A 20622-nucleotide genomic window follows, 5' to 3' on the forward strand; every position below is an offset into this window, starting at 1 on the left:
TGCTATAATAGCCCACGCCTTCCGAGTGGGCCCGAGGCCCTGAACTTAGATCGCCTAAAAATATTTCGAGCAATAGAGTACGACCTAAGGAACCATAGTCGCTGACCCGCCATGACCGTTCCTCGTTCTTTTGCGTTTTACGGCAAAAAAACTAGAATTCCGCCCGATTCCCATATTTTCGTGTTCTATAGCCCACACCTTCCGAGTGGTCCCGGGACCCCGGACACCAATCGCCTAAAAATTTTTCGGCCTATGAAATACGACCTAAGGAACCATAGTTTCCGTCCCGCCATGACCGTTCCTCGTTCTTTTGCGTTTGCGGCGAAAAAATTTGAATTCCACCCCGATTCCCATATTTTCGTGTGCTATAGCCCATGCCTTCAGACTGGGCCCGAGCCCCTGGACCCGGATCTCCTAAAAACTTTTTGGTCCATAGAATATGACATAAGGAACCATAGTCGTCACCCCGCCATGACCGTTCCTCATTATTTTGCGTTTTACAAAAAAAAACTAGAATTTCGCCCGAATCCCATATTTTCGTATTCTTTAGCCCACGCCTTCTGAGTGGTCCCGGGCCACCGGACCCCAATCGCCTAAAAATTTTACGGGCCATGAAATACGACCTAAGGAACCATAGTTTCCTCTCCGCCACGACCCGTTCCTCATTTTTTTGCGTTTGCGGCGAAAAAACTAGAATTCCGCCTGATTCCCATATTTTTGTGTGCTATAGCCCATGCCTTCAGAGTGGGCCAAGCTCCCGGACCCGGATCACCTAAAAAAAAATTCGGACCTCAAAATGTGACCCAAGGAACCATAGTCGCCTCCCCGCCATGACCGTTCGTTATTGTTTTGTGATTTACGGCCAAAAAACAAGAATTCCACCTCATTCCCATATTTTTGTGTCCTATGCCTTCAGAGTGGGCCCGAGCCCCTGGACCTGGATCGCATAAAAACTTTTTGGGCCTTAGAATATGACCTAAGGAACCATAGTCGACGACCCGCCATAACCGTTCCTCATTTTTTGCGTTTTATGACCGAAAAACTAGAATTCCGCCCGATTCCCATATTTTTGTGTGCTGTAGCCCACACCTTCCTAGTGGGCCCAAGCCCCCGAACTCAGATCGCCTAAAAAATTTTCGGGCAATATAATACGATCTAAGGAACCATATTCGCCGCCCCGCCATGACCGTTCCTCGTTCTTTTGCGTTTTACGGCCAAAAAACTAGAATTCTGCCTGATTCCCATATTTTCGTGTTCTATAGCCCATGCCTTCCGAGTGGTCCCAAGCCCCCGGACCCCGATCGCCTAAAAAAAATTCGGGCCATGAAATACGACCTAGAGAACCATGGTTTCCGCCCTGCCATGACCGTTCAACTTTTTTTTAGCGTTTTGCTACTAAAAAACTAGAATTCTGCCCGATACCCATATTTTCCTGTGCTATAGCCTACGCCTTCAGAGTGGGCCCGAGCCCTCGTACCCGGATCGCCTAAATGTGTTCCGGGCCATGTAATACGACCTAACGAACCATATTTACCGCCCCGCCATGATCGTTCCTCGTGTTTTTGCATTTTATGGCCATAAAACTAGAATTCCGCCTGATTCCCATATTTTTATATGCTATAGCCCACGCCTTCAAAGTGGGCCCAAGCCCCCGGACCCGGATCACCTAAACATTTTTTGATCTTCGTAATGCGACCCAAGGAACCATAGTCGCCTCCCCGCCATGACCGTTCGTTGTTGTTTTGCGTTTTACGGCCAAAAAACAAGAATTCCGCCAGATTCCCATATTTTCGTGTCCTATGCCTTCAGAGTGGGCCCGAGCCCCTGGACCCGGATCGCATAAAAAGTTTTTGGGCCATAGAATATGACCTAAGGAACCATAGTCGCCGCCCCGCTATGACCGTTCCTCATTTTTTGCGTTTTACGACCAAAAAACTAGAATTTCGCCCGATTCCCATATTTTCGTGTGCTGTTGCTCACGCCTTCCTAGTGGGCCCAAGCCCCCGAACTCAGATCGCCTAAAAAATATTCGGGGAATAGAATACGACCTAAGGAACCATATTCGCCGCCCTGCCATGACCGTTCCTCGTTCTTTTGCATTTTACGGCCAAAAAACTAGAATTCCGCCCGATTCCCATATTTTCGTGTTTTATAGCCCACGCCTTCCGAGTGGTCCCAGGCCCCCGGACCCTGATCGCCTAAAAATATTTCGGGCCATGAAATAAGACCTAAGGAACCATGGTTTCCGCCCCTGCCATGACCATTCGTCTTTCTCTTTTTGCGTTTTATGGCCAAAAAACTAGAATTCCGCCCGATTCCCATATTTTCGTATTTTACAACCCACGCATTCTGTGTGGTCCCGGTTCACCCGGACCCCGATCGCCCAAAAATTTTCCAGGAAATAGAATACGACTTAAGGAACCATAGTCTCCGCCCCGCAATGACCGTTCCTCGTTTTTCTTGCATTTTACGGCCAAAAAACTAGAATTCTGCCCGATTCCCATATTTTCTTGTGCTATAGCCCACGCCTTCATAGTGGGCCCGAGCCCCCGTACCCGGATCGCCTAAATGTTTTCCGGGCCATGAAATATGACCTAACGAACCATATTTACTGCCCTGCCATGATCGTTCCTCGTGTTTTTGTGTTTTACGACCATAAAACTAGAATTCCTCCCGATTCCCATATTTTTGTGTGCTATAGCCCACGCCTTCAGAGTGGGCCCAAGCCCCGGACCCGGATCGCCTAAAATTTTTACAGACCTCAAAATGCGACCCAAGGAACCATAGTCGCCTCCCCGCCATGACCGTTCGTTGTTGTTTTGCGTTTTACGGCCAAAAAACAAGAATTCCGCCTGATTCCCATATTTTCGTGTGCTATAGCCCACACCTTGAAATTGGGTCCGAGCCCCTGGACCCGGATCGCCTAAAAACTTTTTGGGCCATTGAATACGATCTAAGGAACCATAGTCTCCGCCCACCATGACCGTTCCTCATTTTGTTTGCGTTTTACGGCCAAAAAACTAGAATTCCGCCCGATTCCCATATTTTTGTGTTCTATAGCCCACGCCTTCCGAGTGGTCCCTAGCCCCCGGACCCCAATCGCCTAAAAAATTTACGGATCATGAAATACGACCTAAGGAACCATAGTTTCCGCCCCGCCATGACCGATCCTCATTTTTTTGCGTTTGCGGCGAAAAAAATAGATTTCCACCCGATTCCCATATTTTCGTGCGCTATAGTACACGCCTTCAGAGTGGGCCCGAGCCCCCGAATGCAAATCGCCTAAAAAATATTCGGGCAATAGAATACGACCTAAGGAACCATAGTCGCCGCCCCGCCATGACCGTTCCTCGTTTCTTTGCATTTTAGGGCCAAAAAACTAGAATTCCGCATGATTCCCATATTTTTGTGTTCTATTGCCCACGCCTTCCGAGTGGTCCCGGGCCCCCGAACCCCGATCGCCTAAAAATATTTCGGGCCATAGAATACGACCTAAGGGACCATAGTAGCCGCCCCGCCATGACCGTTCCTCTTTTTTTGTGTTTTCGGCAAAAAAATTAGAATTCTGCCCGATTCCTATATTTTCGTGTGCTATAGCCCACGCCTTCCGAGTGGGCCCGAGCCTCCGAATGCGGATCGCCTAAATTTTTTACGGGCAATAGAATACAACCTGATGAACCATAGTCGCCGCTCCGCCATGACCGTTCCTCATTTTTTTGCATTTTAGGGCCAAAAAACTATAATTCCGCATTATTCCCATATTTTCATGTTCTATAGCCCACGCCTTCCGAGTGGTCCCGGGCCCCCAAACCCCGATCGCCTAAAAATTTTTCGGGCGGTGAAATACGACCTAAGGAACCATGGTTTCCACCCCGCCATGACTGTTCCTCGTTGTTTTGCGTTTTGCGATGAAAAAACTAGAATTCCGCCCGATTCCCATATTTTCGTGTGCTATAGCCCACGCCTTTAGAGTGGGCCCAAGCCCCCGTACCTGGATCGCCTAAAAGTTTTTCGGGCCATGAAATACGACCTAACGAACCATAGTTACTGCCCCGCCATGACCGTTCCTCGTGTTTTTGCGTTTTACGGCCATAAAACTAGAATTCTCCCCGATTTTCATATTTTCGTGTGCTATATAGCCCACGCCTTCAGAGTGGGCCGAGCCCCCGGACCTGGATTGCCTAAAAGTGTTTTGCGCCTTAGAATAAGACCCAGGGAACCATAGTCGCCGCCCCGCCATGACCGTTCCTTGTTGTTTTGCGTTTTACGGACAAAAAATAAGAATTTCGCCCGATTCCCATATTTTCATGTGCTATAACCCACGACTTCAGAGTGGGCCCGAGCCCCTGGACCCGGATCGCCTAAAAACGTTTTGGGCCATAGTATACGATCTAAGTAACCATAGTCGCCACCCCGCCATGACCGTTCCTCATTTATTTGCGTTTTACGAACAAAAAACTAGAATTCCGCCCGATTCCCATATTTTCGTGTGCTATAGCCCACGCCTTCCGAGTGGGCCCGAGCCCCAGGACCCTGATCGCCTAAAAATTTTTCGGGCCATAGAATACGACCTAAGGAACCATAGTAGCCACCCCTCCATGACCATTCCTCTTTTTTTGCGTTTGCGGCGAAAAAACTAGAATTCCGCTCCAATTCCCCTATTTGCGTCTGCTATAGCCCACGCCTTCCGAGTGGGCCCGAGCCCCCGTACCCGGATCGCCTAAAAGTTTTTTGGGCCATGAAGTTCGACCTAACGAACCATAGTTACCGCCCCGGCATGACCGTTCCTCGTTTATTTGCAATATACGGTAAAAAATTACAATTCCGCACGATTCCTATATTTTCGTGTTCTATAGCCCACGCCTTCCGAGTGATCCCGGGCCCCCGAACCCCGATCGCCTAAAAACTTTTCGGGCCATGAAAAATGACCTAAGGAACCATGGTTTCCGCCCCGCCATGACCGTTCCTCGTTGTTTTGCGTTTTGCGGCGAAAAAACTAGAATTCCTCCAGATTCCTACATTTTCGTGTGCTATAGCCCACGCCTTCAGAGTGGGCCCGAGCCCCCGAACTCGGATCGCCTAAATTTTTTTCGGGCAATAGAATATGACCTAAGGAACCATTGTCGCCACCCCTCCATGACCATTCCTCTTTTGTTTTGCGTTTTACGGCGAAAAAACTAGAATTCCATCCGATTCCCATATTTTCGTGTTCTATAGCCCACGCCTTCCGAGTGGTCCCGGGCCACCGTACCCCAATCGCCTAAAAATTATCTGGGCCATGAAATATGACCAAAGGAACCATAGTTTCTGCCACGCCATGACCGTTCATCGTTTTATTGCGTTTGCGGCGAAACAAATTAGAATTCCGTCCGATTCCCATATTTTCGTGTGTTATAGCCCACGCCTTCAGTCTGGGCCCAAGCCCTCGAACCCGGATTGCCTAAAAAATTTTCGGGACTCATAATGCGACCCAAGGAACCATAGTCATCGCCCCACCATGACCGTTCCTTGTTGTTTTGCATATTACGGCCAAAAAACAAGAATTCCGCCTGATTCCCATCTTTTCGTGTCCTATAGCCCACGCCTTTATAGTGGGCCCGAGTCCCTGGACCCGGATCGCTTAATAAATTTTTGGGCCATAGAATACGACCTAAGGAACCATAGTCGCCACCCCGCCATGACCGTTCCCCAGTTTATGCGTTTTACGAGCAAAAAATTATAATTCCGCCCGATTCCCATATTTTCGTGTGCTATGGCCCACGCCTTCCGAGTGGCCCAAGCCCCCGAACTCAGATCGCCTAAAAACATTTTGGGCAATAGAATACGACCTAATGAACTATAGTCGCCGCTGCGCCATGACCGTTCCTCGTTCTTTTGCGTTTTACCGCCAAAAAACTAGAATTCCGCCCGATTCCCATATTTTCGTGTTCTATAGCCCACGCCTTTCGAGTGGTCACGGGCCCCCGGACCCTGATAGCCTTAAAAGTTTTCGGGCCAAGAAATACGGCCTAAGGAACCATGGTTTCCGCCCCGCCATGACCGTTCCTCATTTATTTTGCATTTTGCGGTGAAAAACTAGAATTCCGCCCCGATTTGCATATTTGTGTCTGCTATAGCCCACGTGTTCCGAGTGGGCCCGAGCCCCCATACCCGGATCGCCTAAAAGTTTTCCAGGCCATGAAGTACGACCTAACGAACCATAGTTACCGCCCCGCCATGACCGTTCCTCGTTTTTTGCATTTTAGGGCCAAAAAACTAGAGTTCCGCACGATTCCCACATTTTCGTGTTCTATAGCCCACGCCTTCCGAGTGGTCCTGGGCCCCCGAACCCCGACCACCTAAAAATATTTCGGGCCATGAAATACAACCTAAGGAACTATGGTTTCCGCCCCGCCATGACCGTTCCTCGTTGTTTTACGTTTGCTGCGAAAAAACTAGAATTCCGCCCGATTCCCATATTTTCGTGTGCTATAGCCCACTCCTTCAGAGTGACCCCAAGCCCCCATACCCGGAACGCCTAAAAGTTTTCCGGGCCATGAAATACGTCCTAACGAACCATAGTTACCGCCCCACCATGACCGTTCCTCGTGTTTTTGCGTTTTACGGCCATAAAATTAGAATTCCACCCGATTTCCATATTTTCGTGTGCTATCTCCCACGCCTTCAGAGTGGGCCCGAGACTCCGGATCGCCTAAAAGTTTTTTGGGCTTTAGAATACGACCCAAGGAACCATATTCACCGCCCTTCCATGATCGTTTCTTGTTGTTTTGCGTTTTACGGACAAAAAAAAAATTCCACCCGATTCCCATATTTTTGTGTGCTATAGCCCACGCCTTCAGAGTAGGCTCGAGCACCTAGACCCGGATCGCCTAAAAAAATTTTGGGCCATAGAATACGATCTAAGTAACCATAGTCGATGCCCCTCCATGACCGTACCTCATTTATTTGCGTTTTACGAACAAAAAACTAGAATTCCGCCCGATTCCCATATTTTCGTGTGATATAGCCCACGCCTTCCGAGTGGGCCCGAGCCCCCGAACTCGGATCGCCTATAATTTTTTCGAGCAATAGAATATGACCTAAGTAACCATAGTCGACGCCCTGCCATGAACGTTCCTCATTATTTTGCATTTTACGGCCAAAAAACTAGAATTCCACCCGATTCCCATATTTTCGTGTTCTATAGCCCATGCCTTCCGAGTGGTCCCGGGCCCCCGTACTCCAATCGGCTAAAAAATTTCCGGGCCATGAAATACGACCTAAGGAACCATAGTTTCCACCCCGCCATGACCGTTCCTCATTTTATTGCGTTTGCGGTGAAAAAATTGGAATTCCACCCGATTCCCATATTTTTGTATGCTATAGCCCATGCCTTCAGACTGGGCCCAAGCCCCCGAACCCGGATCGACTAAAATTTTTTCGGGCCTCAAAATGCCACCCAAGGAACCATTGTCATCACCCCTCCATGACCGTTCCTTGTTGTTTTGCGTTTTACGGCCAAATAACAAGAATTCCGCCCCATTCCCATATTTTCGTGTCCTATAGCTCACGCCTTCAGAGTGGGCCCGAGCCCCTGTACCTGTATTGCCTAAAAAGTTTTTGGGCCATAGAATACGACCTAAGGAACCATAGTCACTACCCCGCCATGATCATTCCTCATTTTTTGCATTTTACGACCAAAAAACTAGAATTCCGCCTGATTCCCATATTTTCGTGTGCTATAGCCCACGCCTTCCGAGTGGGCCCGATCCCATGATCTAAGATCGCCTAAAAAACATTTGGGCAATAAAATCCGACCTAAGGAACCATAGTCGTCGCCGGGCCATGACTGTTCCTCGTTCTTTTGCGTTTTACGGCCAAAAAACTAGAATTCCGCCCGATTCCCATATTTGCGTGTTCTATAGCGCATGCCTTCCGATTGGTCACGGTCCCCCCGGACCCCGATCGCCTTAAAATTTTTCGGGCCATAAAATACGGCCTAAGTAACCATGGTTTCCTCCCTGCCATGACCGTTCCTCATTTTTTTGCATTTTGCGGCGAAAAAACTAGAATTTCGCCCCGATTCCCATGTTTGCGTCTGCTATAGCCCACGCCTTCCGAGTGGGCCCGAGCCCCCGTTCCCGGATCACCTAAAAGTTTTCCGAGCCATGAAGTACGACCTAACGAACCATAGATACCGCCGCGGCATGACCGTTCCTCGTTTCTTTGCATTTTAGGGCCAAAGCTAGAATTCCACACGATTCCCATATTTTCGTGTTCTATAGCCCACACCTTCCGAGTGGTCAGGGGGCCCCGATCGCCTAAACAATTTTTGGGCCATGAAATACGACCTAAGGAACCATGGTTTCTGCCCCGCCATGACCGTTCCTCGTTGTTTTGCGTTTTGCGGCGAAAAAACTAGAATTCCGCCTGATTCCTATATTTTCGTGTGCTATAGCCCACGCCTTCAGAGTGGGCCCAAGCCCCCGTACCCGGATCGCCTAAAAGTTTTTCGGGCCATGAAATACAACCTAACAAACAATAGTTACCGCCCCGCTAAGACCGTTCCTCGTTCTTTTGCATTTTACGACCATAAAACTAGAATTCCGCCCGATTTCTATATTTTCGTGTGCTATATAGCCCACGCCTTCAGAGTGTCCCCGAACCCCCGGACCTGGATCGCCTAAAAGTTTTTTGGGCCTTAGAATACGACCCAAGGAACCATATTCACCACCCCACCATGACCCTTCCTTGTTGTTTTGCGTTTTACGGACAAAAAATAAGAATTCTGCCTGATTCCCATATTTTCATGTACTATATCCCACGCCTTGAGAGTGGGCCCGAGCCTCTGGACCCGGAAAGCCTAAAACCTTTTTGGGCCATAGAATACAATCTAAGTAACTATAGTCGCCGCCCCGCCATGACCGTTCCTCATTTATTTGCGTTTTAGGAACAAAAAACAAGAATTCCGATTGATTCCCATATTTTTGTGTGCTATAGCCCACGCCTTCCGAGTGGGCCCGAGCCCCCGAACTCAGATCGCCTAAAAAGTTTTCGGGAATAGAATACAACCTAAGAAACCATAGTTTCCACCGCGCCATGACCGTTCCTCGTTCTTTTGCGTTTTACGGCAAAAAAACTAGAATTCCACCTGATTCCCATATTTTCGTGTTCAATAGCCCACGCCTTCCGAGTGGTCACGGGCCCCCGGACCTCGATTGCCTTAAAAATATTCGGGCAATTAAATATGGCCTAAGGAACCATGGTTTCCGCCCCGCCATGACCGTTCCTCATTTTTTTGCATTTTGCGGCAAAAAAACTAGAATTCCGCCCCGATTCCCATGTTTGCGTCTGCTATAGCCCACACCTTCAGAGTGGGCCCAAGCCCTCGTACCCGTATCGCCTAAAAGTTTTCTGGGCCATGAAGTATGACCTAACGAACTATAGTTACCACCCCGCCATGACCATTCCTCATTTTTTTGCATTTTAGGGCCAAAAAACTAGAATTCCGCACGATTCCCATATTTTCGAGTTCTATAGCCCACGCCTTCCGAGTGGTCTCGGGCCCTCGAACCCTGATCGCCTAAAAAATTTTCGGGCCATGAAATACGACCTAAGGAACCATTGTTTCCGCCCCGCCATGACCGTTCCTCGTTGTTCCCCGTGCTATAGCCCACGCCTTCAGAGTGGGCTCGAGCCTCTGGACCCGGATCGCCTAAAAACTTTTTGGGCCATAGAATACGATCTAAGTAACCATAGTCTCCGCCTCTCCATGACCGTTCCTCATTTTTTTTGCATTTTGCGGCGAAAAAACTAGAATTCTGCCACGATTCTCATATTTGCATCTGCTATAGCCCACGCCTTCCAAGTGGGCCCGAGCCCCCGTACCCTGATCGCCTAAAAGTTTTTCGGGCCATGAAGTACGACCTAACGAACCATAGACACCGCCCCGGCATGATCGTTCCTTATTTTTTGAATTTTTCGGACCAAAAACTAGAATTCTTTGCGATTCCTATATTTTCGTGTGCGCCCACGCCTTCCGAGTGGGCCGCCCACCCGGACTCGGATCACCTAAAACTTTTCCGGGCCATTAAATACGATCTAAGGAACCATAGTCACTGCCCTACCATGATCGATCCTCACTCTTTGTGTTTGTCGGCCAAAAAATGAGAATTCCGCCCTACTCCCATATTTTAGTGCGCTATTGCCCACGCCTTCCAAGTGGTCCCTGGACCCCCGAACTCTGATCTCCTAAAAATTTTCCGGGCCATCAAATACGACCTAAGGAACTATAATCACCGCCCCGCCATGACCTTTCCTCATTTTTAGCATTTTACGGCCAAAAAACTAGAATTTCGCTTGATTCAAATATTTTCGTGTGCTATAGCCCACGCCTTCCTAGTGGGTGGGGCCCCCTAGAACCGGATCGCCTAAAATTTTTCCAAACCATAGAATAAGACCTTTGGAACCATAGTCACCGCCCCGCCATGAACTTTCCTCATTTTTTGTATTTTTCGGCCAAAAAACTAGAATTTTGCCTTATTCCCAAATTTTCGTGTGCAATAGCTCACGCCTTCCGAGTGGGTCGGGCCCCCCGGAGTCGGATCGCCTAAAAATTTTTCAGGACATCAAATATGAACTGAGAAACAATAGTCACCTCCTCTCCATGATCGTTCCTCATTTTTTGCATTTTCGGCCAAAAAACTAGAATTCTGCCTGATTCCCATATTTTCGTGTGCAATAGCCCACGCCTTCCAAGTGGCACCGGGACCCCCGATCTCCTAAAAATTTTCTGGGCTATCAATTATGACCTAAGGAACCATAGTCACCTCCTCACCATGATCGTTCCTCATGTTTTGCATTTTTCGGCCAAAAAACTAGAATTTTGCCTAATTCCCATATTTTCGTGTGCGAAATCCCATGCGTTCCCAGTGGGTAGGGCCCCCCGGAACAGGATCGCCTAAAATATTTTCGGACCATCAAATACCACCTAAGGAACCATAGTCACCGCCCTGCCATGACCTTTCATTATTTTTTTCATTTTACGGCAAAAAACTAGAATTACGCCTGATTCCCATATTTTCATGTGCTATAGCCCACGCCTTCTGAGTGGGCCGGGCCCCATGACTCGGATCGCCTAAAAACTTTTCGGGCCATGAAATACAACCTAAGGAACCATAGTCACCTCCCCCCCATGATCGTTCCTCATATTTTGCATTTTACGGCCAAAAAAATTTGAATTTCGCCTGATTCCCATATTTTCGTGCGCTGTAGCACACAAAAATATGGGAATCCGGCGAAATTCTTATTTTTTGTCCGTAAAATGCAAAACAACAAAGAACGGTCATGGAGGGTCATATTCTAAGGCCCGAAAATTTTTTAGGCGATCCGGGTCCTTGGGTCGGGCCCACTATGAAGGCGTGGGCTATAAGACACAAAAATATGGGAATTAGGCGGAATTCTTGTTTTTAGGCCGTAAAACGCAAAACAACAAGGAACGGTCATGGCGGGGCGGCGACTATGGTTCCTTGGGTCGCATTCTGAGGCCCGAAGAAATTTTAGGCAATACGGGTCTGGGGGATTGGGCCCACTCTGAAGGCGTGGGCTATAAGCACACGAAAATATGGGAATTACGCGGAATTCTAGTTTTTTCGCCGCAACGCAAAAAAATGAGGAATTTGCATGGCGGGGCGGAAACCATGGTTCCTTAGGTCGTATTCTATTGCCCGAAATATTTTTAGGCGATCTGAGTTCGGGGGCTCGGGCCCACTCGGAAGGAGTGGGCTATAGCACACGAAAATATGGGAATCGGCGGAATTCTAGTTTTTTGGTCATAAAACGCAAAAAATGAGGAACGGTCATGGCGGGGCGGCGACTATGGTTCCTTAGGTCGTATTCTATGGCCCAAAAAGTTATTAGGCGATCTGGGTCCAGGGGCTCGGGCCCACTCTGAAGGCGTGGGCTATAAGACACGAAAATATGAGAATTAGGCGGAATTCTTGTTTTTTGGCCATAAAACGCAAAACAAAAAGGAACGGTCATGGCGGGGCGGCGACTATGGTTCCTTGGGTCGCATTCTAAGGCCCGAAAAGTTTTTAGGCAATCCGGGTCTGGGGGCTCGGGCCCACTCTGAAGGCGTGGGTTAAAGCACACGAAAATATGGGAATCGGGCGGAATTCTAATATTTTCGCCGCAAACGCAAAAAAATGAGGAACGGTCATGTCGGGGCAGAAACTATGGTTCCTTAGGTTGTATTTCATAGTCCGAAATATTTTTAGACGATTGGGGTCCGGGGGCACGGGACCACTCGGAAGGCGTGGGCTATAGAACACGAAAATATGAGAATTAGGCGGAATTCTAGTTTTTTGGTCGTAAAATGCAAATAAATGAGGAACGGTCATGGCGGGGCGCCGAATATGGTTCCTTAGATCGTGTTCTATGGCCCAAAAAGGTTTTAGGCGATCCGGGTCCAGGGGCTTGGGCCCACTCTAAAGGCGTAGGCTATAGCACACAAAATTATGAGAATCAGGCGGAATTCTTATTTTTTATCCGTAAAATGCAAAACAAGAAGGAATGGTCATGGCGGGGCGACGACTATAGTTCCTTGGGTCGCATTCTGAGGCCCGAAAAAATTTTAGGCGATCCGGGTCAGGGGGCTCAGGCACAGTCTGAAGGTGTGGGCAATAGCACACGAAAATATGGGAATCAGGCGGAATTCTAATTTTTTGGCCGTAAAACGCAGAAAAAAAAGAAGAAGAGGAATGGTCATGGCGGGCCGGCGACTATGATTCCTTAGGTCATATTCTATTGCCCAAAAAACGGTTAGGCGATCCGTATTTGAGGGCTCGGGCCCACTCTGATGGCGTGGGCTATAGCACGGAGAACAACGAGGAACGGTCATGGCGGGGGGGAAACCATGGTTCCTTAGGTCGTATTTCATGGCCCAAAAAATCTTTAGGCGATTAGGGTTCGGGGGCCCGAGACCACTCGGAAGGCGTGGGCTATAGAACTCGAAAATATGGGAATCGTGCGAAATTCTAGTTTTTTGGCCCTAAAATGCAAAAAACGAGGAACGGTCATGGCAGGGTGGTAACTATGGTTCGTTAGGTCATACTTCATGGCCCAGAAAATATTTAGGCGATATGGGTACGGGGGCTCGGGCCCACTCTGAAGGCGTGGGCTATAGCAGACGCAAATATGGGAATCGGGGCGGAATTCTAGTTTTTTTGCCGCAAAATGCAAACAAATGAGGAACGGTCATGGCGGGGCGGAAACCATGGTTCCTTAGGCCATATTTCATTGCCCGAATATTTTTAAGGTAATCGGGGTCCGGGGGCACGTGACCACTCGGAAGGCGTGGGCTTTTGTACACGAAAATATGGGAATCAGGCAGAATTCTAGTGTTTTTGCCGTAAAATGCAAAAGAACGAGGAACGGTCATGGGGCGGCGGCAACTATGGTTCCTTAGGTTGTATTCTATTGCCCGAAATATTTTTAGGCGATCTGAGTTCGAGGGCTCGGGCCCACTCGGAAGGCGTGGGCTATAGCACACGAAAATATGGGAATCGGGCGGAATTCTAGTTTTTTGTTCCTAAAATGCAAATAAATGAGGTACGGTCATGGCGAGGCAGCGACTATAGTTACTTAGATTGTATTCTATGGCCCAAAAAGGTTTTAGGCGTTCCGGGTCCAGGGGCTCGGGCCCATTCTGAAGGCGTGGGCTATAGCACATGAAAATATGAGAATCGGGCGGAATTCTTATTTTTTGTCCGTAAAATGCAAAACAACAAGGAACGGTCATGGCGGGGCGGTGACTATGGTTCCTTGGGTCGTATTCTAAGGCCCAAAAAACTTTTAGGCGATCCGGGTCTGGGGGCTCGGGGCCACTCTAAAGGCGTGGGCTACACGAAAATATGGAAATCGGGCGAAATTCTAGTTTTATGGCTGTAATACACAAAAACACGAGGAACGGTCATGGTGGGGCGGTAACTATGGTTTTTTAGGTCGTATTTCATGGCCCGAAAAACTTTTAGGCAATCCGGTTATGGGGGCTCGGCCCCACTCTGAAGGCGTGGGCTATAGCACAGGAAACTATGGGAATCTGGGTGGAATTCTAGTTTTTTTGCCGAAAAACGCAAAAGATGAGAAGCGATCATGGTGGGGCGGTGACTATTGTTCCTTAGGTCGTATTTGATGGCCCGAAATATTTTTAGGAGATCGGAGTTCGGGTGTCCCGGGACCCCTTGGAAGGCGTGGGCTATAGCGCACGAAAATATGGGAATCAGGCGGAATTCTAGTTTTTTGGCCGTAAAATACAAATAATGTGGAACGATCATGGCGGGGCGGTGACTATGGTTCTTTATGTCGTATTTGATGGCTCGAATAAATTTTAGGCGATCCGAGTCAGGGGGTCGGACCACTCGAAAGGCGTGGGCTATAGCATACGAATATATGGGAATCAAGTAGAATTCTACTTTTTTGGCCGTAAAATGCAAAAAATGAGGAAAGGTCATGGCGGGGCGGTGACTATGGTTCCTTAGGTTGTATTTGATGGTCTAAAAATATTTTAGGGGATTCGATTCAGGTGGCCCTACCCACTGCGAAGGCGTGGGCTATCGCATACGAAAATATGGAAATCATGCTAAATTTTAGTTTTTTGGCCAAAAAACGCAAAAACAATGTGGTACGATTATGGTAGGGCGGTGACTATGGTTCCTTAGGTCATACTTGATGGCCCATAAAAATTTTAGGAGATCGGGGTTCGGGGGTCCCGGGACCACTTGGAAGGCGTGGGCTATTGCACACGTAAATATGGGAATCAGGCGAAATTCTAGTTTTTTGGCCGAAAACGTAAAAATGAGGAACGATCATGGTGGGGCGGTGACTATGGTTTCTCATAACATATTTGATGGCCCGGAAAATTTTTAGGTGATCCGAGTTCAGGGGGCCCGACCCACTGGGAAGGCGTGGGCTATAGCACACGAAAATAGGAGAATCTGGCAAAATTCTAGTTTTTTGGCCGTAAAATGCAAAAAATGAGGAAAGGTCATGGCGGGGTGGTGACTATGGTTCCTTAGGACATATTTTATGGCCCGAAATAATTTTAGGAGATCGGAGTTCGGGGGTCCCGGGACCACTTGGAAGGCATGGGCAATAGCGCACAAAAATATGGGAATCAGACGGAATTCTCGTTTATTGGCCGTAAAATGAAAAAAATGAGAAAAGGTCATGGCGGTGCGGTGACTATAGGTCCTTACGTCGTATTTGATGGTCCGGAAAAATTTTAGGCGATCCGGTTCCGGGACGCCCTACCCACTAAGAAGGCATGGGCTAGCACACAAAAATATGGGAATCAGGCGAAATTCTAGTTTTTTGCCTGAAAAACGCAAAAAGAGAAAAATGATCATGGTGGAGCATCGACTATGGTTCCTTAGGTCGTATTTGATGGCCCAAACAATTTTTAGGAGATCGGGGTTTGGGGGACCCAGGACCACTGGAAGGCATAACACACAAAAATATGGGAATCGGGAGGAATTCTAGTTTTTTGGCCGTAAAATGCAAAACATGAGGAAAGTTCATGGCAGGGCGGTGACTATGGTTCTTTAAGTCGTATTTAATGGTCCGGAAAAATTTTAGGAGATCCGGTTCGGGGGGCCCTACTCACTGGGAAGGTGTGGGCTAGCACACGAAAAAATGGGAATCACGAGAAATTCTAGTTTTTTGGCTGAAAAACGGAAAACATGAGGAACGATCATGGTGGGGAGGTTACTATGGTTACTTAGGTAGTATTTTAAGGCCAAGATAAATTTTAGGAGATCAGAGTTCGGGGGTCCCGGGACCACTTGGAAGGCGCGCGCTATAGCACATTAACATATGGGAATCGGGCGAAATTCTAGTTTTTTGGCCGAAAAATGCAAAAAATGATGAACGATCTTGGTGGGGCGGTGACTATGGTTATATGGGTAGTATTTGATGGCCCAAAAAAGTTTTAGGAGATCCGAGTCCGGGGGGCCTGGCCCACTCGGAAGGCGTGGGCTATAGCACACGAAAATATGGGAATCAAGCGAAATTATAGTTTTTCTGCCGAAAAATGCAAAAAATGAGGAACGATCATGGTGGGGCGGTGAATATGGTTCCTTAGGTCATATTTGATGGCCTAGAAAAACTTTAGGAGATCGGGGTTCGGGTGTCCCGGGACCACTTGGAAGGCGTGGGCTATAGCACACAAAAATATGGGAATCGGGCAGAATTTTAGTTTTTTGGCCGTAAAATGGAAAAAATGAGGAACGATCATGGCGGGGTGGTGACTATGGTTCTTTAGCTCGTATTTGATGGCCCGAAAAAATTTTAGGCGATCGGGGTCCGGGAGTCCGGGACCACTTGGAAGGCGTGGGCTAAAGCACACGAAAATATGGGAATCGGGCAGAACTCTATACTTTTTGCCGTAAAATGCTAAAAATGAGGAAAGGTTATGGCGAGGCAATGACTATAGTTTCTTAGGTCGTATTTGATGGCCCGGAAAAAATTTGGGCGATCCGGCTCCAGGGGGCCCTACCCATTAGGAAGGCGTGGGCTATAGCACACGAAAATATGGGAATCAGGCGGAATTCTAGATTTTTGGCCGAAAAATGCAAAAAATGAGAAATGATCATGGCGGGGCGGTGATTATGGTTCCTTAGGTCGTATTTTATTGGCCCGAAAATTTTTTAGGCGATGGGGGTTCGGGGGTCCCGGGAGCACTTGGAAGGCATGAGCTATAGTGCACGAAAATATGGGAATCGGGCGGAATTGTAGTTTTTTGGCCGTAAACTGAAAAACACGAGGAACGATCATGGCAGTGCGGTGACTATGGTTCTGTAAGTCGTATTTGATGCCCCGGAAAAAATTTAGGCCATCGCGTTCAAGGGGTCCCGTGACCACTTGTAAGGCGTGGGTTGTACGTACACGAAAATATGGGAATCAGGCGGAATTATAGTATTTTGGCCGATAAATGCAAAAGGTGAGGAACGATCATGGCGGGGCGGTGACTATGGTTCCTTAGGTCGTATTTGATGGCCCGGAAAAATTTTAGGAGATCGGGGTTCGGGGTCCCGGGACCACTTGGAAGGCGTGGGCTTATACCTCGCGAAAATATGGGAATCGAGCGAAATTCTAGTTTTTTGGCCGTAAAATGAAAAACATGAGGAGCGATCATGCTAGGGCGGTGACTTTGGTTCCTTAGGTCGTATTTGATGGCCCGGAAAATTTTTAGGCGATCGGGGTCCGGGGGTCCCGTGACCACTTCGAAGGAATCAGAATATGAGCTATAGCACACGAAAATATGGGAATCGGGCGGAATTCTAGTTTTTTGGCCGATAAATGCAAAATGTGTGGAACGATCATGGTGGGGCAGTGACTATGGTTCCTTAAATCGTATTTAATGGCCCGTAAATGTTTTAGGTGATCCGAGTCCGTGGGGCCGGACCACTCGGAAGGCGTGGGCGCACACGAAAATATTGGAATCGCGAGGAATTCTAGTTTTTGGGATGAAAAATGCAAAAAATGAGGAACGATCATGGCAGGGAGGTGACTATGGTTCCTCACTTCGTATTTGATGGCCCGGAAAAACTTTAAGCGATCGGTGTCCGGGGGTCCCGAGACTACTCGGAAGCCATGGGCTATAGACGAAAATATGGGAATCGGGCGGAATTCTAGTTTATTGGCCGAAAATTGCAAAAACTGAGGAAAGGTCATGGAGGGGCGGTAACTATGGTTCCTTAGGTCGTATTTCATGGTCCAAAAATATTTTAGGCGATCCGTTTCCGGGGAGCCCTACCCATTGGGAAGGCGTGGGCTATAGCACACAAAAATATGGGAATCAAGCGGAGTTCTAATTTTTTGGCCGAAATATGCAAAAAATGAGGAAAGGTCATGGCGGGGTGGTGACTATGGTTCCTTAGGTCGTATTTGATGATCCGAAAATATTTTAGGCGATCCGGTTTCGAGGAGCCCTACCCATTGGGAAGGTGTGGGCTATAGCACACGAAAATATGGGAATCAGGCGGAATTCTAGTTTTTTGGCCGAAAAATGAAACAAATGAGGAACGATCATCGCGGGGCGGTGACTATGGTTTATCAGGTCGTATTTGATGGCCCGAAAATTTTTTAGGCTATCCGAATCCGGGGGGCCCGCCCCACTCGGTAGGCATGGGCTATAGCACATGAAAATATGGGAATCAGGCGGAATTCTAGTTTTTTGGCCGTATAATGCAAAAAATGAGGAAAGGTCATGGCGGGGCAGTGACTATGGTTCCTTAGATCGTATTTGGAGGCCCGGAAAAATATTTTAGGAGATCACGGTTCGGGGGTCCCGGGTCCACTTGTAGGGCGTATGCTATAGCGCACGAATATATGGGAATCGGGAGAAATTCTAGTTTTTTGGTCATAAAATGCAAAAAAAGAGGAAAGGTCGTGGCGGGTCGGTGACTATAGTTCCTTACGTCGTATTTGATGGTCCGGAAAAATTTTAGGCGATCCGGTTTCGGGGCGCCCTACCCACTGGGAAGGCGTGGGCTAGCACACGAAAATATGGGAATTAGGCGAAATTCTAGTTTTTTGGCTGAAAAACGCAAAAAATGAGGAACGATCATGGTGGAGCATCGACTATGGTTCCTTAGGTCATATTTGATGGCCCAGAAGAATTTTAGGAGATCGGGGTTCTAGGGTCCCGATACCATTTGGAAGGCGCGGGCTATAGCACACGAAAATATGGGAATCGGGAGGAATTCTAGTTTTTTGGCCGTAAAATGCAAAACATGAGGAAAGGTCATGGAGGGACGGTGACTAGGGTTCTTTAGGTCGTATTTGATGGTCCGGAAAATTTTTAGGAGATCCTGTTTGGGTGGCCCTACCCACTAGGAAGGCGTGCGCTAGCACACGAATATATGGGAATCACGCGAAATTCTAGTTTTTTGGCTGAAAAACGCAAAACATTAGGAACGATCGTGGTGGGGCGGTGACTATGGTTCCTTAGGTAGTATTTTAAGGCCAAGATAAATTTTAGTATATCGGGGTTCGGGGGTCCTGGGACCAGTTGGAAGGCACGGGCTATAGCACACGAAAATATGGGAATCAGGCGGAATTCTGGATTTTTGGCCGTAAAATGCAAAAAATGAGGAAAGGTCATGGATGGGCTGTGAATATGGTCCCTTAGGTCGTATTTGATGGTCCGGAAAAATTTTAGGCAAACCGGTTCCGGAAGGCCCTACTTGTAGGGTGTGTGCTATAGCGCACGAATATATGGGAATCAGGCAAAATTCTAGTTTTTTGGCCGAAAAATGCAAAACATGAGGAACGATCATGGCGGGGCGGTGACTATGGTTATCTTGGTCGTATTTGATGGCCCAAAAAAAATTTAGGCAATCCGAGGCTGGGGGCCCGGCCCACTCGGAAGACCTGGGCTATTGCAAACGAAAATATGGGAATCAGGCGAAATTATACTTTTTCTGCCGAAAAACACAAAAAATGAGGAACGATCATGGTGGGGCGATGACTATCCTACCTTAGGTCATATTTGATGGCCCAGAAAAACTTTAGGAGATCGGCATTCGGGGGTCCCGGGACCACTTGGAAGGCGTGGGCTATATAGCACACGAAAATATGGGAATCGAGCTGAATTCTATTTTTTTGGCCGTAAAATGCAAAAACTGAGGAACGATCATGGCAGGGCAGTGACTATGGTTCTTTAGCTCGTATTTGATGGCCCGGAAAAATTTTGGGTGATCGGGGTCCAGGGGTCCCGTGACCACTTGGAAGGCGTGGGCTATACGAACACGAAATTATGGGAATCGGGTGGAATTCTAGTTGTTTGGCTAAAAATGCAAAAAATAAGGAATGATCATGACGGGGCGGTGACTATAGTTCTTAGGTCGTATTTGATGACCCGAAAAAATTTTAGGCGATCGGGGTTCGGGGGTCCCGAGACCACTTGGAAAGCGTGGTCTATAGCACATGAAAATATGGGAATAGGGCAGAATTCTAGTTGTTTGGCTGAAAAATGCAAAAAAGAGGAACGATCATGGCAGGGCGGTGACTATGGTTCCTTAGGTCGTATTTGATGGCCCAAAAATATTTTAGGCGGTCAGGGTTTGGGAGTCCCGGGACCACTTGGAAGGCGTGGGCTATAACGCAAGAAAATATGGGAAGCGAGAGAAATTCTAGTTTTTTGGCCGTAAAATGAAAAACACGAGGAATGATCATGGCAGTGCGGTGACTATGGTTTCTTAGGTCGTATTTGATGGCCCGAAAAAATATTAGATGATCAGGGTCCAGCTCTCCCGTGACCACTTGGAAGGCGTGGGCTATACGCACACGAAAATATGGTAATTGAGCGGAATTCTAGTTGTTTGGCCAAAAACTGCCAAAAATGAGGAACGACCATGGCAGGGCGGTGACTATGGTTCCTTAGGTTGTATTTGATGGCCCGGAGAAATTTTAGGAGATCGGGGTTTGGGGGTCCCGGGACCACTTGGAAGGCGTGGGCTTATACCGCACGAAAATATGGGAATCGGGCGGAATTCTAGTTTTTTGGCCGTAAAATTAAAAACACGAGGAACGATCATGGCAGGGCTCTTTCTATGGTTCATTAGGTCGTATATGATGACC

This window comes from Nicotiana tomentosiformis, chromosome 6 (assembly GCF_000390325.3).
Source record: "Nicotiana tomentosiformis chromosome 6, ASM39032v3, whole genome shotgun sequence".
NCBI classification, from domain to species: Eukaryota; Viridiplantae; Streptophyta; class Magnoliopsida; order Solanales; family Solanaceae; genus Nicotiana; species Nicotiana tomentosiformis.